At 40.5% G+C, this 25,868-nt stretch overlaps 2 long non-coding RNA genes across 3 annotated transcripts; one reads left to right on the forward strand and one right to left on the reverse strand.

Moving 5' to 3' along the window:
• Positions 1–1,171: 1,171 nt before the first annotated feature.
• LOC106780964 (uncharacterized) lies at positions 1,172–7,623 on the reverse strand. Its single transcript, XR_001377427.3, has 4 exons — positions 7,524–7,623; positions 6,761–6,867; positions 3,132–3,332; positions 1,172–1,841 (listed from the first exon to the last, which is right to left on the reverse strand). It is a non-coding gene; the product is annotated as an uncharacterized lncRNA (long non-coding RNA).
• A 31-nt stretch (positions 7,624–7,654) lies between these two features.
• On the forward strand, positions 7,655–20,332 carry LOC111774949 (uncharacterized). 2 transcript variants are annotated; one of them, XR_011421283.1, is made up of 4 exons: positions 7,655–7,948; positions 12,157–12,236; positions 17,278–17,364; positions 20,188–20,332. It is a non-coding gene; the product is annotated as an uncharacterized lncRNA (long non-coding RNA). The 2 variants fall into 2 exon arrangements; XR_002810305.2 differs by lacking the exon at positions 20,188–20,332 and adding an exon at positions 10,311–10,434 and having other exon boundaries at positions 7,670–7,948; positions 17,278–17,487.
• Positions 20,333–25,868: the final 5,536 nt, after the last annotated feature.

A 25,868-nucleotide genomic window follows, 5' to 3' on the forward strand; every position in this document is an offset into this window, starting at 1 on the left:
TGTGCGTCTCTAAGCAGAAATACCTTATTCAAAAAATAAATGCTTGAACAACAGCCAATTATAATTATAATTGGCTATTGTTCTTTAGTGGTGACACAACTAGCATCTTAAAGGACAACCAAAAACACAATGCAAAACTATTTAACTGTGACCCTCAGATTTGGACTCCTACTCCATAGAGTATGCTTTAAAAAGCACAGATTTCAGATCTATGTTGCTGAATAGCTGCACACAAAGGTTACTTTCCAGTATTTTTTTTCTTGGCATAAAAAAATTCCCCCTCCTCTGCAAAATCCTTCTTGGCCACAGTATCCACTGTGAGAGCTTGTTCGTGTGATTCCTTTCATACTCACTTTGCTTGTATGAATTTGTGACATCGCTCATGTCACTGCTGACATGCATTAACTCCTGCACTGATGGCTCCACCTTCTCCTTCGTGAGTGCTCACTGCCTACTGAATTAATGCTCTTTTAGGACAGACTACTGACCTCAGCTGTCACCACGCAGCGCTAGGACACACAGCGTGAGGGCAGGCACCCACTGAGCCTGTGGAGTGAATGTGCCCCTGGTCCCCAGGCTCTGGGGAGGGCAGAGCCCATGGCCAACAGTAATGGCCGATGGGCAGCCTTCAACAATCTGCTTTCAGGAAAAGATTCGATTTGAACAATCTGTTCTTTCTTTTCAAAGGGCAGTTTTCAGCATACCTTTTGGGTTACTTTTGTATTGCCATGAAAAATACAACAAGAAAGTAACTTCCTAGAAGAAATTTCTCTACTTTAATCAAAATCTGCTTTTGGCTACCAGACCTGCCTGTCCCAAAGTGCTCATTCTCAACTTGCTTCTTCTGTGTTCCCACCAAGAGAACCATCACTTCTATGGGGCTCTGCCTCCTGACAGAAACAAAACAAAACAAAACAAAACAAAACTCAAAAGTGCTATGATTGTCCCCAGCTGTTGAAAAAGGGAAAGCCATGATGTTTTTGTTTATAGACTGGGTCTCTTTCTTTCTTCCTTTCTTTTTCTTTCTTTCTTTCTTTTCCTTCCTTCCTTTTCCTTCCTTCCTTTCCCTTCCTTCCTTTCTTCCTTCCTCCCTTCTTTCCTTCCTCCCTCCCTCCCTTCCTTCCTTTCTACCTTTTCTCTCTTTCTTGTTGTCTAGAAACAGAAACTAAAATAGAGGCTATAGCAATGTTTTATTGACTATTAAAAAGAGATAGGACCATCAGGGAAATGTGGAGGTGAGGGAGCTGTACAGTCTCAGATCCACGAGCCCTCAGGACGCTCATGCAAAACTCCCCTTCTGAAGCTCTTTCAGAGAGATGGGAAGGAGAGTGAAATAAAAAGAGAATTTTACCCAATGTTTGACTTTAAAATGAAAAGTGAGAGCAGGAAAGAAAGCTAATAGGAGCAGGCGCTTGTGGTGTGTGTGTGCACATGTGCATGTGTGAGTGCACGTGTGTGTGCACACGAGTGTGTGTGTGTTGGGGTTTGGAGGAATAGGCTGAGTGCTAGGGAAATGCAGCGACGTAAATCGGGCTTGTGCTGAGTTTCCTGCTTTTTTTATTGGTTTGCTCCCTGTGGTGCTTTCACTAAAACTGCTTCCTCTTTCTCTACATTTATTTTGTTCCCAATCCAGAAGGTCTTGGACGATATTGGTGAGATGCCAAACATCTGGGTTTGGAGAAAGAAGGAGAGAGAGAAAGAGAGAGGAATCTCCACAGTTAAGTAACTTAGTCTTTATGTGTCCAACGGGATGCTCTGGATGCTGTGACCTGAGAGGTCTGATGGCCTTCCACTTGCCCGACATCTATTGAGCTCTGTGAGAATCACGCATGATGCTCCATCTGTTTAAGTAAGAGATAAATAAGATGTAGTCAAGTTTATGACATTTTCATAATAACTAGAGTTATCATAATTACGCCATACTCAAATATGTTATATTCTAATATTTTATATATAATTTCTATGTGTCTCATTATTAAAGCTCCCACTTTTAGAGTGTCGCTCTGTGCCAGGTCCTGAGACAAGTGCTTCACATACATTAGCTCGTTTAATCCTCACAGTAATCCCAACAGGTAGGTGATCAGGGTTATCATTCCTCTTGTATAGTCAAGAAAACAGCTTCATAGAAGCTCCATAACTTGCTCAGTATCGCCTAGTTAGAAAATGGTGTCACTGATATTTAAATCCGGGTTCTTCTGACTTGAGAAGCCCAGACAATGATCTTTTTGACATTTCACTTGATTACTGCAAATATTTATACAAATAATGAAATTAATAAATGAGCCAGTGAGATCCCCTACTTTGTTCATTTGAGGATGTTTACTTAAAATGTTGGTTTTAATTTTCTCCACTTAACTTCTCTACCTGTGTATATTCTTCAGTACTCAACAAAAAGGAGTTGTGAGCTGTTTTATCAAGGAGAAAATTTTAAAACATTCAATAAATTTGAGGTTCCATACTTGCTATAAATAATTAATTTAGAGAAAAAGTAAGGTTAAAATGCATTGACCATAATTGTGACAACTATACTTGTACCAACCACATTTCTTCTTTCTGAATTCTAAAAGATTGAGCATAAATGCTATGAATCACCTAATATTTTTGATATATAACTCCTTCAGTTATCTATTGCTGTGTAACAAACTTCTCCAAATTTATTAGCTTAATGAAATGACTAGTTTATTACATCTCACAAATTTTGTGATTTAGAATTCAAGAATAGCTCAGCTGAGCGATTCTTCTGCTTCATGTGACATCAACTGGGGTCGCTCAGTGGTTTTTAACTGATGCTTGGGATGGTCTAGAGCTGTGCTGTCCAATTATGTATAAGCATATAGTTTTAAATTTTCTGATAGCCAAATTTAAAGTATAAATAAGTAGAGTTAACTTTAATAGCATATTTTATTTAACCCAAATATCAAAAAGATTGTCATTTAAACATAGACTCAATGCAAAAAATTTTAATGAGTTTTTGGATACATTTTTGAAATCCACTGTGTGTTTTACTCTTACAGTACATCTCATTTTGGACTCTGGACATTTCGAGGGCTCGAAGCCATATGGCTGGTGGCTAGTACATTGGATAGCGCAAGTTCCTAGATACTTCAAGGTATCTTCACTGCCACACTTACCACCCTGCTGGAATTGGCTGGAAGGCTGGGCTCAGCAGAGCCTCTCTCCTTTCCCAAGGATTCTCATGATTTCCATGTGGTTTCTCTTACAGGTAGTCAGCTTTCTTACAAGGTATCTCAAGTTTCTAAGAGACTGAGGTGGGATCTGCCAGTCTTCTTAAAGGGTGGGTTGTGAACTGCCATAACATCATTTCTTCTGTCCTGGGTACAACAAAGCAGTCACAGGGCACCCCAGAATCAAAGAGAAGGAAAAGTGCCCCCCCTCCCCAATGGGAGGATGATCAAAGAATTTACAGCTCTCTTTAATATGCCAACAAAACATATTAGTTTATCTCAAAGTATGACACAGTAAAGTTGTGTACTTTAAAAACCATTTACGTCCGTTAGTAGGATATTGAGACACAGTATATAGCAGAAGTGAAGCAATAGTTACACATGTTTTGTAGACTCTGGAGAACTATATTAATATGTGAATTGATTATAGATATTTAGAGTCATATATACATGCTTTTAGAAATGAGAATGTATCATATGTGATTTATTTCATATTGGATTCTTGATTAATAACACTACACCTAACACCAATATTGTTCCTATGGGGAAATATAAACCACTTTTTCTTGTTCTACCATCTTTCCTGATGCTACCACTGTACCATGTGAAAGCAAGGGTGCCTTATTTTAATTTTACAGTTAAAACAAAGCATTACAATTTTTTATCTTATTTCTATTGGAACTTTTATTTTAGTAATTGCTTTGCCATGGAGGTTCTAAATAACTCTAAATCTTGTTTGGATGAATATTTAGCAAACTGGAGATTGTCATTTGTTTTCAAATAACCTGCTGTAAATATGAAAGGAGTGACCGTAAGCAATTACGAAACAAACAGAAACTTAGGGACTTATTTTCCTTTTTAAAAAAAAATGTACAGCTGTTTGGATAGTTTAGATGAAATCTCATTTATATTGATCAATAATTTATGAGCACCAACTACCGAAAATGAAATTAAAGCACGGGGAAGAAGGAAGTCAAAGAACCGCTGTCTCAGGGTAGTAATACATTGTGATTCTGAAATATATTTGTTCTGTCACTAACGTAGAGAATAGCAGTTGAGCTAGACTAATTTAACATTGCTATCAAAAGTCCTTGACTATCCTCAAGGAGGAGGAGGCCTCTGTAACTAGTCACAGGTTTCACCTAAAGTCATTGTTTTTGACAATGATTAGTCTCTGCTTTTGGGCTTGTTTATGCTCTGCTGAGCAGAGCTGAGATTAGAGAGTTGATCAGTTGTGGTGATATCCATAAAGGATCAACCGAAAAATAGAGCGTTACGTGAATTGGAATTGAATCCCCTGCCACAGCAGCCCGAATGAATTTACCCGGCCTATCAATCCTCAGATTTCATGATGTGCCTGAAATACCAGGTAATTGAAAATGTAATCACTAAGGCTAGAAAGAAGAAATTATATTTTCAGTTAAGATCTTTACTGGATTATGCCGAAGATGCCAACATACAAGCTTGCTCGTAAACCAGACAGTTTATTCAGTGTGATTTGGTGATTCAGTCATTTCGATTCTCCTACAGAGATCTCCAGAAGTTTCTATACTAGAATTTGATGTGGGAGTTTGGAGGGCAGAATGATCAATAAATTTTCTATTGGTTTATAAGGCTCTTGACAAATTTACTGTCTCAAAAGGCCTGCATTGAATAAGAACTCTTATCCATGGTGTACACGGAATAAGTGAGACATCAGATTAAAATTAATCTTGTCAATTTAGGACCAAGAAACAAATAAGATAGATTAATCACATTAAAATTCACTTACTTTCATTCATTCAACTGACTTTTTACTGTCTCACTATATTCTTTCCTTTAGTTTTACACTTATTGCCAAAGAACAGTCGGTAGGAGGAAGGTGATCTAATATTTACAAAACATGAATCTTTAAAATCCATCACTATGTGCTACGGACTGCGTAAAGCAATTCACCTTTATGCTCCTATTTACCGCTCATGGCAAATCAAGGCAAAGACTATTATTACCTCCATTTCACAGATGAGGAAACCGAGGCTGGAGGTAATGAAGTCACTTGCCCAATATTCCACAGCTAATGAGGGCAGGTAAGCGATGTGAACACAGGTTTGCTGTCTCTAGAACTCTAGTTATTAACCGCTATGCAACAGCAGCAGTAGCAGTAGTCCCAGTGGTAGTAATAGTAGTAGTAAATAACTAATGGTTACAGGGTACTCACTGTATCGCAGTGCCTGACATTCATCCCAAGCAGCTGGCCTGGAGCCTCCTTGGACTGAGTCCCCCCAGAGAACGGTGCTAGACTCCTACAACAGTGCTCAGTGGTCAGCAGGTTGCCCAACACCTAGTGAGTTCTGAGGCTCTGCCTCTCCCTGTGGAAAGTTTCCCCAGCACCCAGAGGGGAGATTTCCAGCAAGTCCCAACATGCGACACCTGAGTGCCTTCTCTGCCATCAGTGAGTCACAGCTGTGCCCTTCACACCAGGTCTGGGTCCCAGCAGTGTGTTGATCTGGGCAGATCCTCCTAGAGTGCTCTCTCTCAGTCCTCTCAGTCTTGGTTCTAAGTTCTTTAGCATTCTCTGTAACACTCAACAGCCAAGTTCCCTTGACTCCAATCCTCCATTAATCATTTTTTTATATTAAACTATGTTTCTAAACATTGTGTGGTTTCTGTGGTCTCCTGACTGGACTCAGACTAATAAAACATCTTATTTTCATAAAATTTCCATAAACAAAGACAATCATTGGCTCTCTCTCTTTTTTTTTTTTAGCAGGCAAAGCAACAGAGGCACAGAACAGTAAATATGCTTTCTTGAACCTTCTAGTTCTGAGAATTGATAGGATTGGCTCTCCTTTATGCCCCCTCATCTTTCAAAGGTCAGAGAGGTTCCAGGGGTTCCATTGTCAGTCAGTACTCACAACTTCACAATGCTTTAACTTCCAACCAGCGCCCTCTTGTGGACTAAATTGTGTTCCCTCAAAATTCATATGCTGAGGCCCTGACCTCCCAATGTGCCTATATTTGGAGAAAAGGCCTCTAGGTAGGTAATTAAGGTTAAATGAGGTTATAAGGGTGGGGCGCTAATCTGATATCACTGATGTCCTTATAAGAAGAGGAAGAGACACAGCAGGAAGGCCATGTGAGGACACAGTGAGAAGGCAGGTGTCTACAAGCCGAGGAGAGTGGCTTCACAAGAAACCAACCCTGCTAACACCTTGATTTGGACATCCAGCCTCTAGACCTGTGAGAAAATAAATTTCTCTTGTTTAAGACCCCTGTCGGTGGTACTTTGTTATGGCAGCTTTATCAAACTAATACACACCACAAAGCTGGTGGATCCCTACCCCACACTTCTAGCTTCAGTTGTTTACCACACATCTCCACATGGTTTCCAAACTTGAACCTTATCTGCCAAGTAGTCCTCCTCACAAATCCATCCTAATTAATGGCCTTGTTACTCAATGGAGTCACTGAGTCACAGGGCTCAGAATCTTTCATTTCTTCATGACAATTCTAATTACAAGATATTCAAATTCATTTCCTCCTCTGTTTCCTATACCACTTGCTTATTTTGTGATTTCATTGTATTTTTCTTTTACCTTTGCTGAAGGCAAGGTGATCTCAACATCTCTGATCCCTCTGCTTCTGGTCCATCCTTTTTCACTCCATACCTTAAATCTTGGTCTGATTATGTCACTTTAAAAGCCTGTAACAGTCTCTTGGTCACAGAACCATTTCCCAAACCACATCTCACAAGATGTACCCTAAGAGATAGTCCTATAAAAAGGGTTTTGTGGTTTCCCTCACAATGCCAAAATGTGTAGTAAAGGCTCATAAAAGACTTGCAGAAAAATCTTCTATTTAATTTTATTTAATCCAGCATTTTTCAAATTCAGGAACTATCTCCCTCACCTCCTCCATCCCCTTTTTCCCTCTTTGCACATGTTTGGAAATGTTGATATATATTCTTTTAGCCTGATGGCAGACTCAGTGATCGTCGCCCTGCTGTGGACACTGCCAGTGCCCGCCCACAACTCCCTGAATGCCTTTATTGTTTCTGAGGGACTCGCTCAGTCTCCTGGAGCCCTTTGCCCACCTCCATCCTTTGGGGTGACCTGAGGCTGGGGCTGAAGGATGCCAGAGAAGCAGGAAAGTCCAGCTCTCTTGCCTCAGGTCTAGATGCCCTTAAGGTGTTATTTACATCGCAGAGTGCCTCTGCAGGATCCTGCCGACACTGCCATCGTGGGAACTTTGCCTGAGATCATACTCTCTTCCCTTCCCTGGCTAGCTTCTTTCCCTTCCCTGTCCTGCTTCCTCAATTCCTGCACCAGGTTCTCCTGGGAGCTTTCATAAACCACTTACAGCAAATCCTAGTCTCAAGGTGTGCATCTGGGGAGCTTGACATAGAAAGTCCTCCAAGATGCTTTTCAAATCTCTCTTATGATGTCACAGTGATGTTGTTGGAAGAGAGCAGTCATTCCATCCTTTCTACCATAGTGATTGGCTCAGGAGGGAGAAAGCCTAAGCCCGTCAATGAACAGCATTGTCGGGGCACAATCCAGAACTGGGATTAGTTCCAGAATGAGCATATGCCCCAGTCAGACCAATGAACGTGAGGAGGGATTGGAGTACAATTAGACGTGACAGTCAAGACCAAAGGCATTTATTGTGAAATAATCATTCCTCTATCTGAATGTGATTCCAGAGGGAAGTTAAAGCAGTAAAGGACGACGAGTTGAGACTCTATTTCCAGTGACAAGTTTCTTTAGAGATGCCTACCTGAGCCGGTAAGTATGAATAACAATGTTAACCAGATCACTTTGTAAAAAGAAGCAATGTCAATATAGTTCTAATATATTGAGAGGTTACGTATTTTCATTTGGAGAAACCTAAACAAGCAGTTTTATAGTCACAGAAACAGAGGAATTTACCTCCATAAACTTCATAGTAGCCTAGGATGAAGGCTTTGCAGAAATGTTCCGAACCCTTCTACATCAGTCGTTCACAAAGTGTGGACCCTAGACCAACAGCATCAGCTTCATCCAGGAACTTAGAAGTACAAATTCTTGAGTTCCATCAAAAAAACTACTGAAATAAAATCTTTGGGAGCGGGGCCCAGCAATCAGTGCTTTCATAAGCCCTCTCTTGATTCTGCTGGGTCCCAAACTATGAGAAACTGTATGAGTGTTCACACTTTACCTCTCATCTCTCCTCTGCCATTCCGTTCACACCCTTGTCTTTCCTGCCTGCACATTTCTGAATGTAATGTGCTCTGTCATCTATCCTGACCATTGCTTTTATTCCAAATACTGTATATTATGAAAATAATCAATTCAATTCCATATGTTTTATCCATTTTTACCTCAGAAATAACTTGCTTCTCATTGCCACCATAGCAAATAATGTCTCAGCTAAAGTTTTCTTAATATTTTACAAGTGCTCACTGTGTCCAGCATGATACTTTCTTAGAGGGAGAGATATGTATGAATGTACATATATATGTGTGTATATATATTCGAAATATAATGATTTTCATGAAGCAGCCTGTTAATTTTCTTCTAACAAAGTATTGCAAGCATTTCACTTTATAAAGATAACTTTGATGCCTTTTTTTAACCCCTAATTAGTTAAAAGTAATTCTACAGTTGAGTCTCATTGTTAAAAGTTTTCAAATTGCTTGGTGCTTCCCACCTATCCTCAACAATATTTAATAATGCTTCGGGAAAGTTCATTTATTTCTGCTTTTGTGTTTTGCAAATGGGTTTTGTTTTGCTCTGCTATGATTTTGAAAGATAATTCTCTCTAGATAATCAAGTTAAGTAGATGAATTTCAGTATAAAATATGACCAGAATTCTTAAATACTCAGAAAACTGGGTAAGAGTAATGAATTGTTTTTTATAAAGCTATATAGATAGTCAAATTTTTATAAAAACATTAATCTAGAAAATACTGACTGGAGGCAGATAATTTCCAGGTTAACATTCTACATTATAATGACAATTCATTGTTAAATGATAATTTTGGATAACATGAACATTGCTCTTTAAACCCTTTCTCCTAAACTGGAAGATCTTCTTCTACCTGGATCTCTGCTTTTCAATCTGAGGAAATAGAGCTCAGGAGAGTGAGGGAAGGTGAGGGGGTGAGGCAGCCCCAGAGAAGGGGTGGGGGGAGGAAACGTGAGGAAGTTCCTTTGCTTGTAAGCTCTTTGGAGAAGGATAGACGTGAATACACACATGTAAAAAGAAACATGGCTTTATTATGGAGGAAATTGTGAAATTTACATGATCTTGATTCCAATTCTTAGCTAAAAAATAAAAATAAATACAAATCTCAAGGCCAAAGAAGAGATTTTTCTTTTTCACAAGCTGAGGGTTGGAGAACTATCTGGCTGGATCCCGCTGGAGCTGTTCCTACTTCTCTAGTTTCCTTGTTTCCCCTGGCTCTCTGAAAACTCCAAATTGCTTAGATGATGACTCCTAAATTAGTGACGATTTTGTTTTATTTTGCTTTAGCTTTTGCTTTTCCTGGGGTGATAAGCGAGGAGGTAAGAATTGCAGGATGGAGGGTAGAGAACACTAGCAACATTTATTTACCTGTGTTAGTCACCCGTAAAGAAAGCCTAAGACGAGAAGGTACATGTTATAAGTGAGAATCATTCTGAGCCTGCATTTTTTTAACCAGTAAAATGAGGTGACAAAACCTTCCTACTTATTTTCTTAGAAGATATAAATAAATCGATTTGTAAGAATTCCTCACTTGCCAGAGCTCAGTTAATGCTCCTTCCCTCTGCCTGTTCCACATGCATGCACCCTTAAACACCACCGTGAGAGTCAAAGAACTCTTGGAATTTGGGGGAGCATATTAGATTGCCACATGTAATGAAAGACTTCACCTTTGTAAAACTGGGCTGTGTGCATGCATAATGTATGCCCAAGTACCCAGGTATATCATCATAGAGTTAATTAATTCAAAGGCAGCTATTAAGATTTTGCACTGAGCTAATTCCAATTCAGTATACTAGGGCTAGCAACTGCCAAAAGAGCTGCTCTTTGAATATTTTATTAGAAAACTTTACTTATAAGAAAAATTAAGTGTTATTCTACCCCCTGCTGCATAAAACTGCTTTCCATTTTCATGGTGTCCAGGTATTGAGGCCCTGGGCCTGCTCCCCAGCAGCGTTTCCTGCCCGTGGATGCTTCCTCTGCTAACTTATGTGTTACAATTGCTTGCTGTTCACTGGAGAGGATTTTTCACAGCTACTTCACTGAGGTCTGGACTCCTATATATTCCTAGAACAGTGATTCTTTCAGAAAAGCTCATTTAAAAAATATTAGACAGAGAACAGCTCTTTCTTGAAAGCAGATTTTAGGCTTGAAATGTATTCCACAAAGGCACACGGTGTTCTAAGGGTGTGATTCAGAAGAAGCCCCTGGAAGATTATGTTAAAATATGTTGCATCAGTATTTCTCCAGATCCTTGAATTTGTGAATATTTCTTACCACACGATTTAAAACTCTACCTACTTTTTACCTTGTAGATAGAGAATCAGTATGTCTAATCCATCATAATCAAAACCAAGCAAAAGACAAAACAGGAATGTGGTAAGTTAGAGCAAGGCAGCTGGTTTCTCTTCCTCATGCTCAGTGACCATTGTGATACTGGTTGACCCCCTACAGTGAGTGAGACAAGAGGCTCTGGAGGAGGACCACAGAAGGAAAAGCTAAGCTCTACAACCTTGGGCAAGTTATTTCCCCACTCTGTGCCTTGACTTCTCAATCTTAACACGGGGATGATGCTGACAATAGTACTAACATCCAAGGTTATTACAAGGATGAAATGATCGTGAAACGCTTGGAAACACGCCACAGTGAGAATGTTCTCACTAAGCGTTGGCTATTACTGCTAAACACATATTTCAAAGATGTCATTTCCCATGATTTAACCTTGGGTAATTCAAATTGTGAAAATATGCTACTGAATATAGAGTGCTACAATTCCAAAGTTTTGAATTTTCCTTGTAACAGTAACATGCGCTTATATTTTATTGATTTCCAGCTAAATGATGACTTGTCAAGATCATTACTTTCATTATATTAAATACTCCTCTGTAATTAAGTTTATATGCAACTAAATAGAATTTAACTACTTTCTTTCAGAAGTCCATTACAGAAGTGCAATAAGCAGATATAAAAAATTTAGGATCATATAATAAAAAGTGTTAACTTATTTTATTTTAAAATCTAGAAGAATTGTATGGCAAAACAGTAGTGGAAAGTTGCAAATAAGTAATGAAAATAATTAAAATTATGTAAAATTTTAAAAACAAAGGAAAATATTTAGTATGCATTTAAATTCAATGAGCATTTACTGAACTTCAGCCATGATCTAGATTGAATGAATATAATGCAGTCGTTATCTCAAGAATCAGTGGGGGAGCCAGACAGATCAACAAGCAGCTGAGTGCAAAGTGGCAAGTGCTGTAGAGAGAGACATGTAAATTACTGCAGGAACTAAATGAAGATGGAGCAGCAGTGGAGGAAAAAGATGTTTTTAAAGAAATGAATGCATTTTTTAAGGTTAAGCAAAAGGGAAGAACATCTTATTATTCCGGGAAATGCAATTTAAAATAAGAGGATATCATTTCGCACACATCAGATTGACAAAAATTAAAAGGATGACAATATCAACTGAATGGGAAGATGTCTAGAAATAGAATACTCATTTGATGCTGGGGGGAGTGCAAATTGGTACAAACACTTGTGGAGCAATTTGACAGTATCCAGTAAGACTGCAAATGCACCTCCTTATGCTGCTCCACTCCTATGGATGCATCCCAGAGAAACCCTCAGAGAGATGCACAGGAAACAAGAAGATGAACATCCATAGTAGCACTGTTCACAGGGTGAAAAATTAGAAATAATCTAAAAGTTTATCAGTAGGGAAATGAATAGTAACCTGTTGTTACATATTGTTTTATTTTTCATACGATAGGTTTCTGTACAGCAGCTACAAGTAAGAAAACACGTCTGCATTTATCTCAAAAACATAATTGAATTATGTGGAATGAAAAGGTAAATTTAAAAAATACATATACAGTCATATCATTCTTCTGAATAAAAAAATACAAAGGTATACACACGCATATGCATTTTCCTACATACACACACAAACTAAGAATACAAATTCAGAGTACAGTCTGTCTCTGGGGAGGGAAGAAGAAAGGGCCTGGAAGGAAACAGGGAATTTAAATTGTGCATGCAGTTCATGATGCCTTTAAACAAATCTGAGGCAAATTTGAGAAAACACTAATTTATTTGCAATTGAGTGGTGTGTAGCATTTTTATATTATCTGTTGTACAGAGTTCCAAATATTCCTTCCTAAGTGGAAAATTAATGTGAAGTCTCCTGTTTTATAGTGAAAGGTCATACAAAAAAGAAAATTAGAGACTAATTTGTGTTAGCAAGTTTCTTTCCTTAAAAAGCAAAGCAGTTAGGATCTCCTTCTCTTTTTTCCCCCGTTTCTCGAATATACCCACATCTACAGGCTCTCTGCTTGTGCTCGTCACTATGGACAGAGACTCCAGGTCCCCTTCCCGAATGACTTTATTTCAATATTTGTTTTCTTACAACCTATTCTGGTTACAGAAGCCAGAGCAATCTTTCAAAAAACAAGTGTAAGTTAGATCAACTCTCTTACATGCTTAAACTGCTTCCAAGACCACCCATCTCACTTAGAACAACACCCAACCCCTTGTACTGGCTCATGAGGCCCACCATAATCTGCTCCTGCCCTCCTGGCCTCTGCACCTACCACTCTTCCTACTTTGGCCATAATTTATGCCTTTCCCTCGAACCAACCAAACTTGCTAGCTGCCTAAGGCTGCATTAGCTGTTCTCTCTATCGAGAATGTTCTTTCCCTTCATCTTTAGATGACTGTCTCCTTGTGGTTCAGATCTTACCTTCTCGAAAGAGGCTTTCCCTGACCTACGGGAGACATCCCATTTACGTCTATCATGTAGGTTTGTTTTAATTCTCTGCATAGTGCTTCATTATAGATATTTTCTTGTTTACTTACTTATTGTCTGCCTCTCACTCACTTGATCAGGGATGCTGTTCAGCTAATTCAAGCTGTATCACCAGAATGTAGAACCATCACACATTTTCAGTAAATCTTACTTGAATAAATGAATGAACGAGACTGTCCATAAAGATCTAAACGTTAAAATTCCTTATGGATTGATTGATCCTTATTTTCTTCCAAAACATAGTTGCTCAAAAATACAGCACGTTTTTGATAAACAATTATCAAATGCAAAATCTCGAACGTTATTGGGAATGCATTTTAATTATATGAATGGAATAATTTTCATTCCATTTTTTCATGTATCCATTCATGAATTTTACTTATTGCTAGGATGACTTAGAGTTTGGCATCAATTGTGTTCCTATTTTCTTGTTTTTGGAGATATCCGTGCTGAGCAACCTTGTTCAAATTAATAAGTAGAAGGTCATGAAAGTGGTTTAACAGCAGTGTCACACAGTCTTTGGTTAAATGTTGAATATTACTGCGCTCTACCATCAAAAACACTTTTTTTGGGTGATGGATCAGCTGAAACTATTACGCCTCCTTCTATGTTGTTGAAAGGAGAGATTTGAAGACCGCTAGACTTGAAAAACTGTCATTGACATTGTCAGCACAGATCCTAACATTGGGGCCTGGCGCTCTGTGGGGTGCTCCAGGGCTGGGCTCCTTGTGCAATTCATGGGGACAAGTAGAAGGAACGCCTATTTTTTGCAAGGTGGGAGGAGGGTGATTGTGAAAGAGCCACAAAGAAGAGTTTAATGACCTCAGGAATGTTCTTCAGAAGGTCAGACTTAGCCAAAAGTACACCTGGGAAAAATAAAAGCCCGTATAGAAGTGGATGTACATCATGCCCCTGTAGCCTGGGGAAAGTACACCCAGTTTGAGCCCCATGGGCCTAGAACCACAGGAAACTGAAGCCTTAATGGGCAGGTGCAAGGACACAGGAGAGGAAGGTGGTAGAAAGGGAAGCGGGAGGATGCCAAAGGCAAGGTTTGCTATTTTAGGTTTTTGAATATTATTAGACCTGTATGCCTTCATGGGCACAAATCCCTCTCCCCTCTTTATCTTCCTGCCTGGATTTCTCTCCCATTTGCTCTATTTCCTCCCTATTCTAGAATTCCTTCTCACAGCAGCTTTTTCAGTATGCTCTATTACGGAAACATTGGGGACTAATTATTTGCAGAGATTTGTCAGGCAGCCATACTATTTTTCTCTCTATATATATATTTAAAAAAACAATTGAGTTCCAAAACAAGACGTACAGATGTTTGAAGTAAGTTTTCTTTTCTTTTTCCCACATGTTTTAGAGACTTGTAAGAGAAGAGATGGGGATGGTTTGGGTAAAGAAACAAGATAGCTCCTTTCTGACAGTCCTGAAATAGATTAATAGCTTCATTCGTAACCTTTGAAAATGATTCACAAATGCAACTGCTCTTCAGAGTTCTCAGGACAAACCGTGTAATAACCACGTGGGCCCCCCTCTGCTGTCTGCAGCTAGGGCCCCCGTCCGAGTGCAGGTGCTCTGGCAAACCACATTTCATCATGTTCTGTCGACTGGCCGGTGATCCCAAACAGATAACCACAATGAATGCTTCCCGATGTCACCGTGAAACAACCCCCATTATCTCTGAGATAAATCAGAGAAGGGAAAGAAAGCAGGCTGAATGCCATTTCAGCCAGTATAAAGGAAAGCACTGTGAAGGGTTTTTTTCTTGTCTTTAGTATACTGATAAGTATTTTTTTTCTAGAATAAAAAATACAGAACATGAGAATAACGTTCAGGATGAGAAAGCACCAACATATTTAAGGACATAATAGGTTAACTGAGTATTATGGTTATATGTTAGATTTCCTTTGAAAATTTTATTTTTGTCTTCCTGGAGATCTTTTGAAATAGCTTTTCACGTGAATAATGATAACTATATTTTTGGAGTTTTCAGTCTGCTTGTGTTGTTCAGGAGATTGAAGTGCAGCGTTTTTCAGACTTTTTTCTCCCTGACATGTCTCTGCCTACCTAGTCCACTGTCACCCTGCTTTCCTTAGGGATCACGAGCATAACTTCCTGGGGGTGTTCACTGCTCTTCAAAGACTCTTGCACTTGACTGCAATTCCATCCTCCAGCAGTTTCTAGTTTTCTCTTTGCTTTCCTTCTGGCATCTCCTTACTGAGTTTGAACATTCTCCAGGTTTTCTTGCCTGAAAGGGGAAAAACAACAACCACAACGCCTGCTGGGTGATTTACCCTCTCCCTCAGCAGCCCATTGCACTTCCACCCTTTTCTCCAAGCATGTTGCCTTCAGCCTCTATCCTCTTTATGCAAATAGACTCTTTTATCAAGGGCGGTGAGCAGACCCAGGACAGAGCAGAAACAAATCCTCACATCTGAGTCTCCATCCCTCTGCTGTCCTGGGGCCCTGTGGATGGTGGACGGTTACCCAGGCCTCCTGCCATCCTTTGGGTTTTAGTTTTCATGGAAATTGCCTGCTCTGCACCTGCTGAGCTCTTGCGTAAACAGGGCCTTGTGGAGCTGAGACCAAAGACGGGACCCGTGAATCACAAGGACCCCCTCCTTGTGAAACTTGCAAGATCTCTGACAGGAGGAAGTGGCGATCTGAGGGGCTTTGGGAGTCGTCGTGGGGAGACATCATCAAAGCAGCCCTATGAGGGGCTGCACTCTAGAGTGCGGGAGTCGTTTATCATGACTTTTGCTTCTTCTGAAAGCCAGCCAGCTGTGTAAGCTGAGAATACGCATTTTTATTAAAAAAAATAATAATTAGAGGGGCTGGCCTCATGGCCTAGTGGTTAAGTTCGTGTGCTCCACTTTGGTGGCCTGGAGTTCCCTGGTTCAGATCCCGGGCGTGGACCTACACATCACTCATCAGGCCATGCTGTGGCAGCATCCCACATAGAAGAACTGGAAGGACGTACGCTAGGATATACAACTATGCACTGGGAAATTGGGGAGGAAAAAAAAGGGAGATTGGCAACAGATGTTAGCTGAGGGCCAATCTTCCTCACCAAAAAGCATACCTTAAAAAAAAGAAAATAATAATAATAATTAGAACATCAGCAGCTCATGACTAAAAACAGAATTTGGTTATATATATAAATGATTCTTCCATTTCCCACTCTACTCCCACTTTTCTGAAATAATCACACCTTAGCTAAGCTTTTGTTGCAGGCCTGTATGTGTATACGTTCAGGCTCTCTGTTGATATTCTACATAATGAAGTAAACTTTAAACAAAAGCAGAATTGTGCCTCACATACTACTTTTCAACTTGCTTTTTTTAATGTTGCTCATGTATATTTCACTATGTATATATAGTATATGTTTCTACATACTGAAAAATATATATAATTTATTATTTAATTAGCTATATGCAATTCTAGTGCGTATGGTATTTCTACGTCCAAATTCCATTTGGAGAAGGATTAAGAACATAAACCCTTTGTTGCTTTCGACTAAGTGGATGCTCATTTCAGCAAATAATTCATGTGCCTAATCTCTTTTCCCTGTTAGTTAAATGGAAGATTGAATTATCCAAAGTGGTTCAGAGTTACATTTTAATTTAAATATGAAGTAGTTATAACATTTGAAACTAATTTTTAAGTAAGTAAAACAGCATTTTCATAACTTTATAGAGTCTAAGGTTTGGACCTCGTTTGAAAGGTCACCTGGAGAGCCACCTGTTCATGTGCAAATCTTCCCTACATCATCGAAGCAGGAAGGTCATTAAGCATCAGGTTGCTTATGGTCAATGACAGGAGAATCCCTATTTCCAGAAGCAGTAAATTCTTTCGAGACAACATGCTATAGTGGGCAAAAGTATGGGTTTGGGAGTCACCCACACCTGGGTTCAACTCCCTTCCTTTAAACCAGTAGATTTAGACATTAGACAACTTACTAAAATGTCTCTATACCAGCTACACTGTGGCTTATGTTAAAACGATATGCTCAGATTTAAAGCATCGCTCTTGATCCAAAAAGCTTGTGGAATTTAGAAAAATCCCTTTCTCTCTTTACAGAGCTGGAATTTCAAGTCTATGGCTTCCCTGTGGATCAAAAGAAGTCTAATAAGAAACTCAGAGCCAAGCAAAAGCACTTTGGGCAAGGTTGTACTGTCCCTCTCCTGAAGAAATGAATGATTTTTCTTTAATGGGAGGGGCGCCTGAGGGCAAGAGAATGTCTAGGGACTGAAAAAGACTTTGGAAAATACTTAAAAAATACTATCCCCATCCTCTGTGCTTGGGTGAGCTGTGTTGCCCACTCCTCACTGACCCCAGAGCTCTGTGTCCAGCTCTCATCTCTCTCTTGCGAGGCAGTCCTATAATGTAGGCTGTTAGCTAGTTATCTTTATTTGCATTCATCAGTTCTTCACATTTCTGATCACCTTTTCTCTGCCAGATTGATACTGGTGATGAAAAGATGAATAAGATATTGTCCTTCGTTAAAAGATAAATTGAGGCATATTAAAAATGTTAAGAGCTTATTTGAGCAAAAATCAATTCGAATCAGGTAGTACCAAACCGGAAGCGGTTAGGAGCTCGGGGAGAGACTAATATAGAGAAAAGACAGAAGCATAGTAAGGAAATTATTGATTGGCTATAGCTTAAAGCCTAGTTGGTTGCTCGTGACTGATTGTCCTTAGGGTTAGATTTCGTAACCTTGAGGCGTTTACAGGCTTACATTGTGGTTTGTTTATATAGGTGCCACAGTATTAGAGCCACCTCAGTCTAATGGCCTCCTTGTTTGATTAATTTAGTGTCTTGCTCTTAAACCCTTCTGGGAGAGCTGGACAAGTGAAGAGGGAACCTTAGGATCACATGCGAAGGCCATGGAATGCTGGAGCAGATGATGCTCAGACCAAGCCTTGCTGGAGTCAACAGTCAGGCCTTGGCGAGCAGGAGGGGTAAGACGTGAGTATTAGTGGGTGTATCTTGGAATGAAGAGAAATAAAGGAAAAAGCATTCCAGGCATAGTGATCAAAACCAAGACACTTGAGAGAACATCTGTTTCTAGGGAGCCACAGGCAGGGCAGTATGAATGGTGTGCAGAGAATAAGCAAGCTGTGATGAGAGATGAAGGCATTAGCTTTTTATTGCTGCCATAATAAATGACCACAAATGTAGTCTTTTCAAACAACACAATTTCTTATCTCCCAGTTCTGTTGGCCAAAAGTCCAGCATGGCGAGTCTTAGCTGCCTCCTCTGCTTAGAGTTCCACGAGGCTGATATTAAGAGTTGGCAGGGATGACGTCCTTTCTGAAGGCTCTGGGGAAGACTTGGCTTCCAAGCTTATTCAGGTTATTGGCCTGAGGTCTCTGATTCCTTGCTGGCTGTCGGCTGGGGATCACATTTATCTTCTAAAGTCCTCTCTCTGGTTCTTCCACGTGACCCTCCACAACTCAGGACCAGCAGTGGAGCATCAGATCCTTCTCGTTTTGGAATCTCTCTGCCTTCCCCTTCTGCCTTCCTCTTCAGGCTGAGACAGCTTTCTGCTTCGAGTGCTCACGTGATTAGATTGCGCCCACCCAGATGATACAAAACAAACTCCCCATTCTCCAGGTCTTTAACCTAATCACACCTGCAAAGTCCCTTTGCCATGGGGATAAGGACATGGGCATCTTTGGGAGGCGTTACTCTGCCTACCACAATGTGGAACATTGAGATACTCTCAAGGGATGTGCGCGAATACATGTACACATGTCAGGATTCTTTAGTGAAATTTGGGAAACTCTGAATGATGTATTCATTTCTTAAAGAGTCAAAAAACATGTTTTTATGTTAAAGACACAATAAGGAAACTTGTGTAATTTTTTCCCAGGGTTTCCCAAGTTTGTTTTACCTTAAAACCTCTTTCTCCTTGAAAATTCCTTGTTAACTTTCTCAGAACTGGTGGTATACAGCCCAGGCTTTGGGAAACTGAGTTAGAGGCCCACTCACCAAGATATTCCTCAGTCATGCGTCGAAGTCTAATATTGTCTTGCAGACTTGAGGGTCAGTGCAGAACTTTTCGCAGGGAAATACATAATCAAGTGTGTTTTAATAAGAATCGTCTGGATACAAAGGAGAATGAATGGTAGGAAAGATAGAGGTGTGGTGGGAGGGAGAAAGGTTGGAAGCCGGAAGTAGGATTGTGAGCAAGAAATGGTGTTAGTCTGATTCAAGTAGTTAGGTAAGATGGGAATAAGTGAAAGTATTTAAGGATACTACTGAAGTAGAGGAAACATATGCGAAAACCAATTTATGAAATGGAAAGGCTAGGGGAAGTTAAGGATGATCTATCCCAGGTGTCTGAATGAATGTGCTTTTGACACATTCCTTTAAATGTGCTCATTGGCGATGAGGCTTTAGGCTTTGGGGAGTGAATTTGAGGCCAAGACTGGCCTTCACTCTCCCCATGTCCCTTACTCTCCGGAGATTCTTCCTTGACAGGCCATGCCCTTGCAGTCTGATCCTCGCCCCACTACTTCCTCTGCCTGGTGCACTCTCTCTTCTCCCCTGGGCCTCATGTTGGTCTGGCCAACTGATCCTTCATTTCTGCATTTCAGACTCGATATTACTACCACTAGGAAGACTTCCCATCCAACTGCATCTGTTGCCTCCATCTATTATGACTCTCATCAGACTGTTTTATGATCAATTTTCTTGTCCTCCCCTATAAAGTAATTTCTGTAAGTGAAGAACCATAAATTAATTGTTCATTTCCATTCATAACACATTTCGTGGCACAACATACAGGCTTAATAAATATTTACTTGATGAATAAATTAGCTATTTCAACTGAGTAAGAGGATTTGGGGTAAAAAATAAGATGTGGCTACAAACTTTTCCAACTTCTTTCTAATATAAGAGCCATTTATTTTCGTAAAGACTAGGGATCATTGAGATAAGTTGATAGAAAGGATAACCTGGAATTTTCCCCCTTAAACACAGATCCAGACAGTTGGCCAGTGATACAATGGATGTGTCCACCACAATACTTCCATTAACCACAGAAGCTCTGGCAACTTGTTTGATGTCTGCTTCACCTCCAGTCTCCCTCTGCCTGGCTTCCCATTGGGTTGAGATCATTCCTTGGGTGAGATTTTAATATGCATCAAAATGGGACACAGCTGTTGAAAAAAAGTGGCGCAATCCTACTTTACACCTCGTTGGCCATATAAGACTTGAAGCTTTTTAAATGTTCCCCACTTTCTGGTTGTGACTCAGTACATGAAACTGCTTTTCTAGTGTTATGGAAGGGCAGCATTTGGACTAAGGGGAGTGCTGGTAGCTACTTTGAAAATGATGAAATTCATGGGGCTGCCCCAGTGGCTGAGAGGTTAAGTTCGTGCGCTCCGCTGCAGGTGGCCCAGTGTTTCGTTGGTTCAAATCCTGGGCGTGGACATGGCACTGCTCATCAAACCACACTGAGGCAGCGTCCCACATGCTACAACTAGAAGAACCCACAACGAAGAATATACCACTATGTACCGGGGGGCTTTGGGGAGAAAAAGGAAGAAAATAAAATCTTTAAAAAAAAAAAAAAAGGATGAAATTCATTTGGGAGTTTAAGGTTTGCTGTGTCAGATTTTAAAACTCAACATTTTTCATTTATAATCATATCTTCATGGAATGTAAATCTGATATTTGACTGAGCATTTTCAGGAAAGTTTAAAAATGAGCAAACCTAAAACAGGAATTTGATTTGTAGTCAAGTGGGACATGGTCTGAGGGGGTCATTTGTAAAATTCCTCACAAAGAGATATACCTGTTTCTGTAACTGTACTGTCTAACTCAATAAAATACCACACATTCAGTTTTTTTCTGACTGAACTGTGATAGGAGATTGACCTAAAAAGTAATCAGTTCACATCTGACTGGCGTGCAGTTGTTGGTCCTGTGGACACGTTGAGTTCAGGCTGCTTCAGTCATGGCGTGATAAGCTCTGCTCAAGGCCTGATAAGTTGGAAGACACAGGGCACCTCCTCTGCCAGACTACGCCTACAAACTCTGTGACATAGTGTCACGTTTGTCTGAAGATGCCAAACTTGGCCGTCAGTGATCCATGAAGCTAGTAGAGAGACACAAGCTGGATTTTAATGAAGGCTAGAGATTTCTAGAGTTGTTCATAAAAACGGTACCTGAACGAACACAATGGCACTCTTCATCCAACTTGTTTCAACTTTTAGCTATCCCTCTGGACCTTACCGGTGACCTGCTTCTGTCTTTATACACCTCCTATCCGTTGGTTGAGGATGGCCTAAATTCCAATTTTTCACACAACAGAAACAGAAAGCAACCAAAACTCCATTGTAAAGGCAAATTTTAGATTTTAAAAGGAATGGATAATCATTTTTGAGTAGCAGTGAGCCCAGGCTTATGAAAGAGGGCCAGCCTTGAAAATGACAAGATTTTAAACTAGCTGCAAATCAGAGGGCAATCTTAATTAACAGACAAGCAGTTGGAGCCTGTTGGTCTTGCATGTTGCTTTGCTGTTGAAAATGACGTAGTCATAAAGAGCAACCATTACCAGGAAGTTTTCCAAAATGAAGACAGCAAAATACTGTATAATGTGGATACTTTGCTTCTTCTGGCTTCAGGGTAATCCTGAAGGTCCTCAATTTATGTTTTTCTCATATTTCATATTCATACTTTGAGATGTTAAAATCATGGCCACAAAGTAAAAGTCACCAACACTGCTGAGCTTTCTCCAAAGACTCTTTCAGGGTGTTTTTCTTTGACATGGAACACAGAGCTGAAGGGAAGTTTGGAGGCCATTGATTTCATGCGTTAGATGATAAGACAGTGCTCTGGGACTATCTCCATGGGATCAGAACAGTTTCAAGGTGGTGTCGGAAACTACTCCGTCCCTCGTTCATTCTAACGTCTCTTTAGTTTCTAATCCAATCAGGCTTCCAGTGAATTTGGGGGCAGAGTACCCATCCAGGTTTCCAGGCTTGCAAGGGTCAGCTTGACGTGACTTGATTTACTGCCCCTGCCTGTGGAAGAGTTACCTGTCCTTGTCTCCTTGACATTGGGTTTGGCCAGATGAGTTGTGGTACCCCTAAACTTTGAACTGAGGTTTGGCCGCATGACTTGCCTTGGTTGGTGAGATACAAATGGAAGTGATGACTGTTCCTTCCAAGCAGAAGCTCTAAGAGCTATCTTGTGATTATCATCTCCCTTTGCTGTCTAACTAATATTAGTGTATCTCAGATATGCTCCTTCTGGAGCAAAGCTGCATCTGATGAACAGTCACATGAATGAAAGATAAACTTACTTTTGTTCTCCTCAGCACTGAGATAGTGGAGTCGATTGTCACCACAGCATCACTTAGCCTAAGTGGACTGGTAATCACCTAATCCTGAATGGCATCCTCTAGTAGGAACTGAAAAGTAGAAATTAACTCAACCATTGGACTGGTCAGAGATGAGGGTGGAGGTGAGAAGAGGAGGAAGCAGGAATGTGGCCCAGGGAGAGAAACGTATTTACCAAAATTCGGGACCAGAAGGCATGAGCATTGTGGGGAAAAAGGGGAAGAAGCTAAATCAAGGGACCAAGGCAAAAATCAATGATTCATGCCTTCTTTCTTCATTCAACAACTATTTATTGAGCATCTACTATTTTCTAGGCAATGGTCTAGGTGTTGGGGTGAAAGCAGTGAACAGTGGAATGTGTTAGTTTTGTTCACTATCGTGCACCCAATGCCAGGAATAGTCCTGCGCCTATTTTAGGAACATAAATACTCAATAGTGTCTTACTGAATGAGAGGGCACCTTGTAGGAGCTGGGTCTTACAGTGAAGTAAAAAACCTGGCATCCCAGTTAAGACTTAAAGTGTAGCATGGTTTGATGCCAAATAACAAATGGGTGAGCATCAGGACTGAGCCCCAGATCTGGTCCTATAGGAGAGGTATAGGTGCTTTGCAGGTGGTGACAGAGGTGAACAGAAACTGAGACATAAGTGATATGCAGCTGGATGATCCTCCTAAAGCCAGGAATGCATCCTATGCCCACATTCTCAGAGGAATTTTGTGCTCAAGCTGACTGAGTGGTTCTACCCCAGGGGAAAAGGTCAAGAGCATGGTCTTTAGAATCAGGCATAGTTGCAGGCATTCATTTACTACATGACCACGGGTACAATGTTTACCTTCCCCACGTTTCCTCTTTTTTAAGATGCGGTTAATTGTACTTAAGGCATATCAAATTAAATGATGCGTGTGATTCAGTATATTGCATAGCAAGTAGTGAACACTTCCTAGGTGATGGTAGCTGATACTATCAACTGTCATTGCGAGTATCACTGTTGTCATTATTTTCATCTGAGTGCCTCGCTCTCCCTGGCAATTCGACCGAGTGGCTTGGCATTATGGAATTTTGCTTGGCCTATTTAGCTATATAAATATAAATATAATCCAACACTGGCTTTATTCTATTATATAACTGAAACCTTCTTTTCTCAATAAGTGTAAATTGATGACAGTGGCAGGAGAAAGAATTAAAGGTGACCACTTCTTATACTAAAACAGAGACGATCAGCTTTGAATTTAGTCTTTTCCCACTTTTAACAACAGTAATTATCGTGCTAGGGATTTTAGAAATATAAGAATGAAGGAGACAGACACTGACCTCGAAGAATATTCATTGTAATAAAAGAAGTGAGACCCAGACATTAAATGAAATAGAAGTGATAAATATCATACAAAGGAGTAGTGGTACAATTGGCAGCTCAGAGGAAGCTGGATTACCTCCAACTGGGAAGGCCCCATGGAGGGAACAGCATGTGTGGTGGGCCCCGATTTTGAACAATGAAGATGGACCTGTGTTTTCGGAAGAAGGAATAGGTTTGGTCAATTTGTGGAAAGGCTTTGTCACGGCCTGGGCGCCCCTGGAAACGGATGTTGAGATGGAGACCTGTGTGTTTTATTTTACATTTATTGGAGTATGCCTAGAGGGGCAACATTTCTAAGGGAGAAGGAAGTGAGACAAGCAGAATTGGGTAGAAGGAGTGGTTGAACTGTGATGCAGCTGCAACAGAGGCCAAGCCAATGCCATGAGGAACTCTGAAGCTGAGATGGCCCTTTAGAGACATCCTGGGTGGAGGCAGAGGGGTGGGCTGGGCCTCTATATCTCGCAGTGAGTCATCGAGTGTGAGTTGCCCCAGAGGCAGCTCCCTTCAGCCTAGGCAGTTCCTGGGGCAGGTCCCAGCTGTGAGCCATCAGCAGGCAAGCAGCTGGGCAGCTGGAATAACTATAAGGGGGACCTGGGCGGCACACTGTAGCGTGCTCTACAGTTTTGGATGTTGACGTAGGGAGATGGGACCTTGTGTTAGTTTTCTAGGGCAGCTATGACAAAGAACCACAGACTGGGTAGCTTAACAGAAATTTATTTTCGGACAGTCCTGGAGGCTTGAAATTCAAGATCAAGGTGTCAATGAGGTTGTTTCAAGCCCATCTCCTTCGCTTAAAGATGGCTGCCTTCTCCCAGTGTCTTCACGTAGTCTTCCATCTGTGTGTGTCTGTGTCCTAATCTCCTCTTCTTACAAGGGCACCAGTTATACTGCATAAGGGCCCACCCTCATGACCTCAGTTAACCTCAATTACCTATTTAAACACCCTATCTTTAAAAGAGTCAGATTCTGAGGTACTGGGGGTTAGGACTTTAACATATGAATTTTGAGTGGACACAATTTAGCCCATAGAAGACTTCATTTGTTTGGAGAAAGAAGAATATTAGAGGTTTTCTCAGGGTGAATACTTACTAAAGGATGTGCTTCAGAAATCTGTGAGTAATGAGAACACGGATGGGAAGGAGAGAAAAAAGATGGAGGCTAGTTGGGAAGCCACTACTTCAATTCTGAAATAAATAATAAAACCTGAACTAAAATAGTGACAGCAGTGATGGAAAACAGAGAAAAGATGCAAAGGATTTCTCAGAGTAAGCCTTGTTGGGACTCTCTAGTGGGTTGGATGTGGGGAGCAAGGAAAAGGCAGAGGTTGAAGATTGGCAGCTTGGATAAGCACCTTCAACAGAACAGGGCACATGAGAGTAGGAAACATTTGCATGCAAGCAAAAGAAAAAAAAAAGTGATTATTTGCAACACATTAGGATTGAGATACCAACAAGATCTCCAGGTTGAAATGTCTAATGCAGATTGGAAATAACGGGTGAGAAGGTTGGAGAGATACAGTATTAGACATGTGGTTCTGGGAGTCACTTGTGGGTTAGCACAATCTTTAGTTTGCATGAGATTCCCCACGGAGCCTGTCAAGAGCAACAAGAGGGTGAATGACTGGTCAGGAGGTGATGTCAACATCAAGACAAACAAGGAATGGTAAACAAAAGAGGAAATAAAAGAAGGGACAGAGAGGGGCAAGGGAAGCAGAACAAGAGAACGTGCGTTAAGCCAATGGAGAGGGTTTCCAGAGGCACACGTGGTTGCTCCTCAGTTATTTGTTAGATAAATGGACCAGTGGATAAATGGCTAAATAAGCAAATACAAATATTTTCAGTCATGAGCCTTGTGTTTCCCGCAGGCTAACAGACCTGTTTGTTTACCTTGTAAGTTAGCTTTCTGAGAACAAAGCAGTGGAATTTTCCGAGGTGTCAAATTCTAAAGAATAGAATTTTGTC

This window comes from Equus caballus, chromosome 9, assembly GCF_041296265.1.
Source record: "Equus caballus isolate H_3958 breed thoroughbred chromosome 9, TB-T2T, whole genome shotgun sequence".
NCBI lineage: Eukaryota > Metazoa > Chordata > Mammalia > Perissodactyla > Equidae > Equus > Equus caballus.